This window comes from Simochromis diagramma, unplaced genomic scaffold (assembly GCF_900408965.1).
Source record: "Simochromis diagramma unplaced genomic scaffold, fSimDia1.1 OVJJ01000320.1, whole genome shotgun sequence".
Classification (NCBI taxonomy): Eukaryota; Metazoa; Chordata; class Actinopteri; order Cichliformes; family Cichlidae; genus Simochromis; species Simochromis diagramma.
The window spans coordinates 2,864,293-2,873,959 of record NW_024386773.1 but is presented as its reverse complement, the minus strand read 5'-3'; the positions used below and the strand labels follow the sequence as shown (position 1 = coordinate 2,873,959).

General features: G+C 39.7%; 1 long non-coding RNA gene across 1 annotated transcript; it reads right to left on the bottom strand.

Moving 5' to 3' along the window:
* Positions 1 to 205: 205 nt before the first annotated feature.
* LOC120716238 lies at positions 206 to 2,585 on the bottom strand. The gene is made up of 2 exons (XR_005691847.1): positions 1,895 to 2,585; positions 206 to 1,800 (listed from the first exon to the last, which is right to left on the bottom strand). It is a non-coding gene; the product is annotated as an uncharacterized LOC120716238 (long non-coding RNA).
* Between the last annotated feature and the right edge of the window lie 7,082 nt (positions 2,586 to 9,667).

Below are 9,667 nucleotides of genomic sequence, written 5' to 3'. Positions count from 1 at the left end.
CTAATCAAAAGGTATTGGCTGAAGCATTTGCTTACTACGCCAACCCTTTTCACAAAATATCTTTTTGCATGCAGCTCGAAGCAAATAATAAAACAAAGCAAAAACCAAACAAACAAACAAACAAAGAAAAAAAAAAACTTTCCACCTTAGATAAGTAACTACATCAAAGCAAAAGAATCAAGAGGGGTTTTTTTTTTTGGTTTTTTTTTTTTTTTGCTCTTTTCATTCTTGATGAATGAACCCCACCAGACAATGCCCCCCTCTCAAGTGTCTAATGAGAAGATTTTGTAGCGGTTTATAATAAAGTCACACTATCAAGCTTTAGTACAGTATTAGCAAGTGCTTAATTCATCATTTATATATCATTGCTCCTTCTTAGTGTGTCATTTAGAAATACATTTATACATTTATAAATCTGTTACTGTTACACCATGTACATCTATCACTGCTACTAGAGCACTGCTAGTAATAATTATAATCATAATCATAGTCATAATAATATATTGATATCTATAAATGGTATACTAAGGAGGAGTAATGCTATATAAGCACTTGCTAATACCCTAATAATGCTTAATAATGTGACATTATTATAAGTGCTACCAAAGAATTTAATTTAAAAAAAAAATTGCCACTCAGAGAAACCATTTTTCTCGTGCAACATTAAAAACGGGTCCTTGCGAGGTTTTGCTTTGTCATTCACTCTGGATGATTTTGGTTGCTTTCAGCCAGATACTGGACTTGCTTCTTGCACCGTGTGACAGGTCATCTCTACCTGGGAGTGGATAGTATTTCAGTGTCTCTGTTACTCTAGCTGCACCCTCAGCTTAGACGCGCTGTGCTTGTAGTGCTGTTTTTTTCAGCAGTCACTCTGTCAGCTGGTGTGTCCACATCAGCACTCTGGAGCTGCACAAGCAACACACTGAGTTAATGTGTTACTAGGTGTGCATGTACACAGTGTACCTGGAAAATGTCATAGTGGTGACCGTGTGTGTGTTTAGATTCTATCATGTGCTAAGAAAGCATGCAGTCAAAGAAGTTAGCATTTACATTTTTGCACTGCATGCAGCTTTGTGTTTGTGTGTGACTGAGAGCCTTTATTTATTAAAACAAAGGGTGTAAATTGAGCTTGACCCTGACCTAATTTGTCCATGTCAGCTCAGGACAGGATCATCATGAGCTCACGGGTTTCTTGAAAGTATTTGAAGGCATCATTTTATTTTATTTAAGTTGCTTCATTAGAAAAAACAGATCCTAGAAGATGATTTCTAACAGTATTTTCTAAAGTCATGGCTCCTGCTCCTGACAGCCATGACAGACAGTTTGATGCAGTTCTGTCCTGATGCTGCTTGACAGTGGTCTCGTGATAGCTGATAGCTCATGATAGACTATCCCAAAAGGAGCAATCTTGCTGACAAAGTTCTTCAATAAGCAGGTCTGGAAACTCAGCATCTTCATCTAGGAAGGAATCCAGGTTGTTGTTTCAAATCCTCTTATTTATATACGAAAGGGACAATTAGGGTGAAAAAAACAGATTTGAGGATTATTCGACATTGTTCCAAAAATAAAGTTCAACTTGTTAGAAAAAAATGTTTTTTATACTTCAGATATGCACACTTTCAATTGATTATGGCTTAGCTGCTCAATCATGAGCTGATGCAAACAGAGCACTCAACAAATGCCATGTGAATTCACATTACAAATAGAGTAAGCCAAGGAAAAAGGGAAAGTACACTTACCCACATGTTTACAATGATGATGAGTAGAGAGAGATGCTGGCCACCAACAGCTGAACCTCCACTGCGCAGAAAAACATGGCAGGCTAATGTTTCCTGGTTTGGGTGTTAACAGGCTCTTTCAGCCACAATTTTACAGTAAATTTACTGGAATTTACTTGAAGAGGTTTGAATGATTCCTCCATAATTTTCTGATTCTTAACCTTGGAGCAGGCAATAGGTTCATCTTCTGTCTAAAACAAGCTGCTTTAGCATACACACTATAAAAGATGATGTGGTTTGTAATGTTAAAGCTACTGTGGTGTCACCCACTGTTTAATCCATATATGAAGCCTCAAGGTGAGACTTGTCAATCACAAGTCATTAGGCGAGCACATCCTGGATAATTCTTCAGTCTTTGACATTCAGAATGACAGAAATTAACACGATGCCCCAATATGAGTAAAACTTATTATGCCGGAAAGTGATTACTGAGGTCCGGACAGAGGAACGTTTTCCTATAGACTTCTTTAGAACAATAAGCCTTTTTGCAATCATGGCCATCGCCCATTAATGGCCATTACTAAGAATGCAGGTTTACCTCATGGGTCAGCTTCATTTTTCAAACTCTTTGCTTTGACAATCTTTTATACTGTGTGCTTTAGCTACTCCCTGGTTAATCCCACCTTCCCTTTAAGGTGTCTTCTTATTGGCTAATCCTCCACAAATAAAAATGAACAGCAGGTGGGCGGGGCTTTTGAGCTTGCAGATGGAGCCACCTTGCCAGAGACAACCATACAGGGGGCATGTGCTCTCAATGACATCATAGAAAGCTAAAAACAGAAAAAAAAATCAACATTTAGAGTAATTTCGGGTGTTTGACACATTATGTGAAATTTTAATCAGTATATAAAGAAAAGCAGAAAAAGCATGGAGGGGGACTTGAAGCTCAAACTTAAATATTCAGGATATGTTGAGTCCTAAAATCATCTGGCTCCCCTGAACACTGAAAAATGAATTTTCATGATACAACATCCTGAAATGTGTAGCTTACTTTCCAAACCTCAAGCTGTTACCTAACTTTAGTAGATTCACTCTTTTTTTCCAACCACAACCTGAAAGTGAGTTTTAAAACAGATGCAAAGCTGGCTGCAGAAAATGTGCAGGTTGCCCAACTGATTATGTTACCGAGTGTGAGCATTTGTTGACTGGAGCCTGTGTTGCTTCAGCGCAGATGGTTGGTTGTTGCTGAGGGAGGAGAGCCCAAATTATCTGACTCAATCAGGGGTTTGAACCCATAGCACTTCTCCCGGAAACATACCAAGGCATCCTGCCACAGAAACAGTTACAACCACAGACAGAGGTGTCATAATGCAGAAACTGTCTGTTTTTTTCCTTTCTTGCACTTAATTTAATTCTGGAGAAATTCTATATCTTTCTATTGTGTACACATTGTGCATTACTTTAACAAAACTTCAACAAAAAGCAATGCATTAATTTAGTTATTTACCCCTTAAAGAAAGTAACTTTTTAAACCACGTCTACAACATTGCCAGAGATGTAATGTAACTACGAGTACAAATATGTCTGTATGAATATGACAATAAATCTTACATATCACCAAAGTTTTAAACATGGAGGCAAACTGTGGCCTCACAACGTGGTGCCTTGCTTTCAATATTTTAACAGTTTTTATGGGTTTCCAACGAAGTCCATGTGTTTTTTTAGAATCAGCATTAAAAAAAGCAAAAATATTAAAAAATAAAACATGAAAACTAGAGGAACGAAACTTAAATTTAAGATTCAGACTAAACGGCTTGATAACAGCATCATCAGGGCGAGAAATGGGTTCTAGAAATCACTCCACCTCCCTGAAATGCATAAATTCCATTTGAATGAGCCAAATGGAGGAAACACGCCTGAAAAGATGCACCTGGTGACAAGAAGCTGTAGATTGTAGGTTTGTAATGAAAGCTCTCAACTCTGTGACCAACAGTTGCTCGTCATTGTGCTGACTTTCCAAACGGTGACAGAGACGCTGATCGATAACACGGGCTAATGTCTCTGCTTGCACATCATCCCACCATTCTACATAATGACATTGTACGTAATCACAAACTGAGACCAATATTTTCTTATGGCCATCTCTCATAGTGTGACAAATAGAGCAGAAAGTTATTACAGTGCTTGTTGGAAAAATATAATTAGTGTTGCAATCATTAAATATTAATTAAATGTCATTTCACTTAATTTGCTGCTCTGAAATGTTAACAGCTATATTTGTCTTTGATGGGCCAAACCTGAACCGTCCGTGTGTGTGTGTGTGTGTGTGTGTGTGTTATATGCAAATATTTAATATATGAGCATGTGCGTGTGCATCTTTCTAATTCTGCATACACAAACTTGGCACATGTGTGCAGTGTATTGCCCTGATGACAAATTCAGCTGGGTGTGTTGTGTGTGTGTATGTTTACATTTCCTTCAATGATTTAGATGGCAAACACTGTAGTACCAACCTTCCTGCACAGCTTGTTCTCATCCCCAGGATGTCAGTTAGTGCCAGTTTGTAAATTATGGACACGGTGTCCTTTAGTCTGTGCTGTGACGCATGTTGCTTTACAGGATCAACGAAGATCCACTCTTAATTTACCACTTACCATCTGTCAACAAAACAAGTTATTGTTGTGAAGGGCTGTCTTTTAACCCAGTCCCTTAATCTAACCAGTGAGTGAATACAATAAACCAACAAGTCGGGAAAAAGTGGATCTCTGAAATGGGATGGTTAACTCTTAGTTGTTGGGTTAAAAGGCTGGAAAATGTATTATGTCAATGATTGTGCTCACAAAGAGAGGTTATACATATATATATGCATAGATCCAGGGACAGATATTCTGGGTTGTGTTCTCACCGGAGTTAGTATTGTCAGTGCTTCACAGTGATATAGCATGTTTTGACCCGTGGGATGGGAGAAGACATAAATTCCACTGCAGTCTACGGTTTTGGCGTGAACAGTAAGAATGTTTTCCAGTGGGGTGGGGAATATTGAGAAATCCTGTACAAGCAGGATCAAGAAAACTGCCATGTTCCAAAAAACACAACTTCAGTGAATAGTCTTTCAGCTGAAGTGTCAGTACAAGATCTTGTTTCAGCATCAGCACGCATGATTGCCATTGCACTTTAAAGTGAACTTAACAGGTCAAAGCCCATCACGAGCTAAAAAGAAGTGAAAAATTCTGAATTCAGAAGTGTAGAAATAAAATGTCTGTACCACTTGGTAAAAATAAAACATAGATATAGAGACCAGTTAGGAAACTGGCAAGAGATGGACATGTGAAAGCTTCAAAGTCTCAACCTTCGCGGCACAGAAGAGTGTGTAACTCCTCAGTAGTTAACCATTATTTAAACTTTTAAAGTCGGCTCTGTGTTTGTGAGGTCTGTGGAGGGTCAGGCTCCTCCGTTCAGCTGACCTGGACTTCACACGTTACATTGAGTTTTCCTAGAAAATTCTGGTGAATGAAACCTTTGAACATTTCTCCACCAGCTGCTCAAACGATGACAGACTGAGTGAGACAATGATGTCAACCAGGTTCAGCAAGCAAGGTACAAAAATGTGAAGCAACATGATGCAACATAAATGCATTTCAAATCAGTGGAAGAGGGAAAAATTAAAGGATATGTCTTTCTGTCAGCGTCTTTACTTTGAAGTGTGCGTGTGTGTGTGTGTAGGTGTGTGTGTGTGAGAGTGAAAGTGACTGAGGTGAAAGTATGTGAACATGAACATGTGAGCCACATGTGAGCCACATGTGCCCACGTGCTGCTAAGAACACACCAGAGATTCAGCATGTGATACAGTGTTGCAAGGACACACAAACACAGCTGTGCTGGTTCTTGCTTCTGTGCCACAAAAGTTATTCAGTTAGCTTTAAGTCTTATTGAGGATTATTTAACAATACACTTACATTTTTTTTGTGTCTTTGTATCAGGGCCCAAGTGCATAAGTACAGTAACACCGGACTGAAGGCAGCAGATGTTTCAGATATTGTAAGACATTAGAAACAGTAGTTTACACAGCAGAAACTTGCTTGTGTCCAAGTGGCTCATGCTGCATGGTGTCTGCTTCTCTTTTTGTCATGTCTAAAATCAATTTTAAATCATTGAAAAATCATAAAATGTTTTGATTTTTTTAATGAACTATTGTATCTGTAACTTGTATCTGCAGTTCTTTTAGTGACCACTTGAGGGTGGGAGTCCAGCAGGGAGTCAGTCCTCACATGACCTGACAGCTTGAGGAAGAGAGTTCAGGATGTGTCAAAGAATAAAGGTGACCATACCAAATACTGATTTCCAAAAACTCTGTTTTTGCCTTATTTACTGCATTTCACCTATTTTCAATTTCCCTAGCAACGCATAACAAAATGAGTGGTGGTTCGGGACCTTTGCACAGTAATCGATGTAATATATGTTCTGAAACTCCATTAACAGTTTCTGAAGTCACATACACTGTCTTAAATCAGCTCTGGATGTGGCACACTGGCACGAGATGTTACATGACTCTTGCACTCAAATTCAGTGACAGCACATCTCTGCAGTGGTTATGGTGTTATCACTAATAAAGTGTTATCTGGACACATATGTGAGTTATTCCTGCCAGCTTTTAACAACACTTCTTTATGTTCTTTATATCCTTTATATGCAGCTCTATTCAGTAATGAGGTTGGGTGACTTCAGTGTGTCAGCTGATTTGTCCTTTTAAACATTATCCTGCATGTGTGTGTGTGTGTGTGTATTTCTGATAAAACTCTGCTGCTGCTGCTGTCACACCTTCACTTCCTGACTATCACGTTCACATCACATGAACGCCGCATGCACACATGCCTTTCTATAGCTGTGAGGACACTGAGTCACATAATGGATCCCCTATTCTAACACAACTGAATGCCTCAACCGAAACCTTACCCTCACATACGCCTAACCTGACCTCAGCGCTCTGTCAGAAAATTAGCTCCGCTTTCCTCATTCCTGAGGTCTAAAAGTGAACCGAGTTCTCACAAAGGCAGACGTACAGCTGCACACACATCACACATGTAAAGCATGTTCCTCCCCTGCAGCTTCACTTTCAGGCGAAACTCGACCAGCATTTTTTTCTTAAGGGCAACACGAACACACACAGAGAAACGGCTCCTGTTCATCCCACGAACATGTTCACATTTGTGAATGAAAGACACACACCCTCTCCCTCCCTCTCGCTCTCTCCCTCGGAGGAATGCGTTCTTCAAAGGGCTCCAGAAGCTTCTCAGTGGCGGGAAAATGCAAAATGAAAATCTACACTGTAAAAAGCGACGAGCATGCTGCACAAATATTAACAAAGACCTCATTGGAACCTCATTTTAAAAAGAAGATTATGAAAAGCATGAATTTTCTAAAAAGATGCCTTTAAAAGTACGTCAAACATTGCATCAGTTTGGATGCTTCTTAAATGTTTTCGTCCCGTCACTGCAAGGATTTGCACCACAGGATGCTCCGTCAACAAATTTAAATAACATGCAGCCGCATCCTCATTTTAAAGCTTTAAAACTTTCCAGACTGTTTTTATCTGAGTGAATCTAACAGTTTCAATCTGTAAGCGCTTGCAAATAGATAACTTGTGCTGTGCGATGAAGGTGATGCTGAACTGGAGAATGAGGCTTATTTTTGCTTTCTTTTTACACTGAAGAGAATATTTTATGAATATCTCAAAAGGACAACTAACAGCTTTCGTTTTACCTCACTGCTCAGACTGATTAATATAAAAGTGGGTAATAATTTGAAAAAGATGCATTAACTTTGTTGTGGTTTATTTCCATTGTAAACTTGGTCGCAAATTGTATTTCAGGTGGTAGGCACAGCTAGTTTAGTAAACAACTAGCTGTATACTAATTGGTAGGTCAGTGTTTTGATTCCCAACTCCTCCAGTCCATATGTAAGGTCCTCGAGGCAAGTTACTGAACTCCAGATTGCTTCCCAAGCATTCATCAGTCCACTTAAGGCACAGAATAAAAAGCAAATAAAGCACTTTAAGTGCTCAGTTAGAGTAGAGGACCACTATTTAAGTACTAGTCTAGTGTAGTACTATTTAAGTATTTAGCATTTAAGTAGGGACAACATGAATAGGGCCAGCTTCTTTGACCCTCGGTTGGATATAAGTGGTAATAACTTTCATTCATGCATACACAGTTTATATGATCATGTAATAATCCGAGTCATCCGTCATTTGTGATTGCTGTTCATCATGTGTGTAAAAATGTCCCCACACAGCGCGTCAGCACTGTAACTCAACTTTTTGCAGCGTGACCACCCACACACACTCTCACTTTCTCTCCCAGCTGCTTCTGTTTCCCTTCGGCTAGCTCAGCCCCTCCTCCCTCTCTTTCCAATTGGCTGCTGACTTTTTCGCGGGCTTTTCTCTCCACATGACTACTACTGCTGCCGCCGCCACAGTCAGCGGACACGGGAACAAAAGTTCAGCAGGGTGGTTTCCCCGGCGACGCATCTCTGAACACAACCTGCTCTGTAAACAGGCCACAGGCTGGAGGCCAGCAGGCTGAAACCAGCAGCAGCAGGAGCAGCAGTTTAACAGATGGACGAGTCCACACAAGAAGTCTGGGTGGGAGATTAAAACTCAGTGCTCCTTCTTAAAACAGCAGTTGGCAGAGTTCATGTGCATCTGCCTATGTATCTGAGTTAAGTTCAATACACTTTTTGCTGCATATTTTAGTTAGTTGAAAATAAAAAGTGGAAATCGACAATTTATTCACTGAGGCTGGATGGAGTGAACTGCTAAAACTTCTTAAATCTGCCCCTCAAAAGCACCCTGCATATTATAATAAATCAAGTAAAACTAAACAGTTTCATCAGCCCACTCTAGAAACTATCTGAAATTAAAGAGAATAAATGTAAAAGCTAATTAGAAAATACAAAAAATATAACTCCAGTTCTAGTGCGCGCTAGCCGATGGTGGATATGGTTTGCAACTTTGTAGTATAGGGTGAAGAAAGACTGTATACAAAGGATGGATGTAGTGAAGCCATTAAATCTGCATTCTTTCTCATGCCTATCAGAGAGCGGTTTTAAGACATCTGACTATATAGAAATCTGTGGGAAAACGGCTGTCAGATCATTGAATCTATGACCTCATCAAACACTCTCCCGATGACTTTATGCTCTCAGTTGCTCGTTTTATTTGATGAAACATGTTATTCACTTGGTGAATTATGGTCCCCATTAGAGTCAAAAAGGAAGATAAAGTAGATCATACTTCAGTCCCTACTATATGAGTGTGTATTGTCCTCTGTTTCAAAGTCAGGTCCACACCTCATAGTGAAAACCCTCAACTTAACGTGCAACTTATGTATGCAGTCTGATTCACTTATGGCTCCTCTGTGTGTTTGTGTGTGTGTGGTGTTGCTCCTATAACTCCAGGACCATCATTGCATAGCTTTGTAGTAGCAGACCTGCGCTGCGACAAAGTCCATTCAAAGCTGGGATAATGGGGCTGAAAGGCCAAGCACATGACTTTGACCTTTAACGTTTCCTGAAATCAAAAGCATTTTTTTTCGATTTAGTGGATTTATTTTTGATCACAGGCTATTTAGGTTTATAAGAAGTTCACAGCCTCTCTTATAGCAGTAACCATCAAAGAAAAGCCATCCTGGTTTTGCTTTCTGGAAGCAAACCTTTTCTTTTGCCATGTGGAGCCTTTTTTAAAACTACACCATCACAAAGTAGTGATGGTTCAGACGGATTACGATGCTTTAGGAGCAACACCAGCAGTAACATCAGATTGTGCCTGTGGCTGCGCTGTGCTAGAATTCAGCCTCACCCCATAATTACATAAGTGATTTTGGCAAGTGCTGATTATCCACCTGCTGGGATCCAGCTGGGTGCACAGACACAGTGGACTCCAACTACAGAGG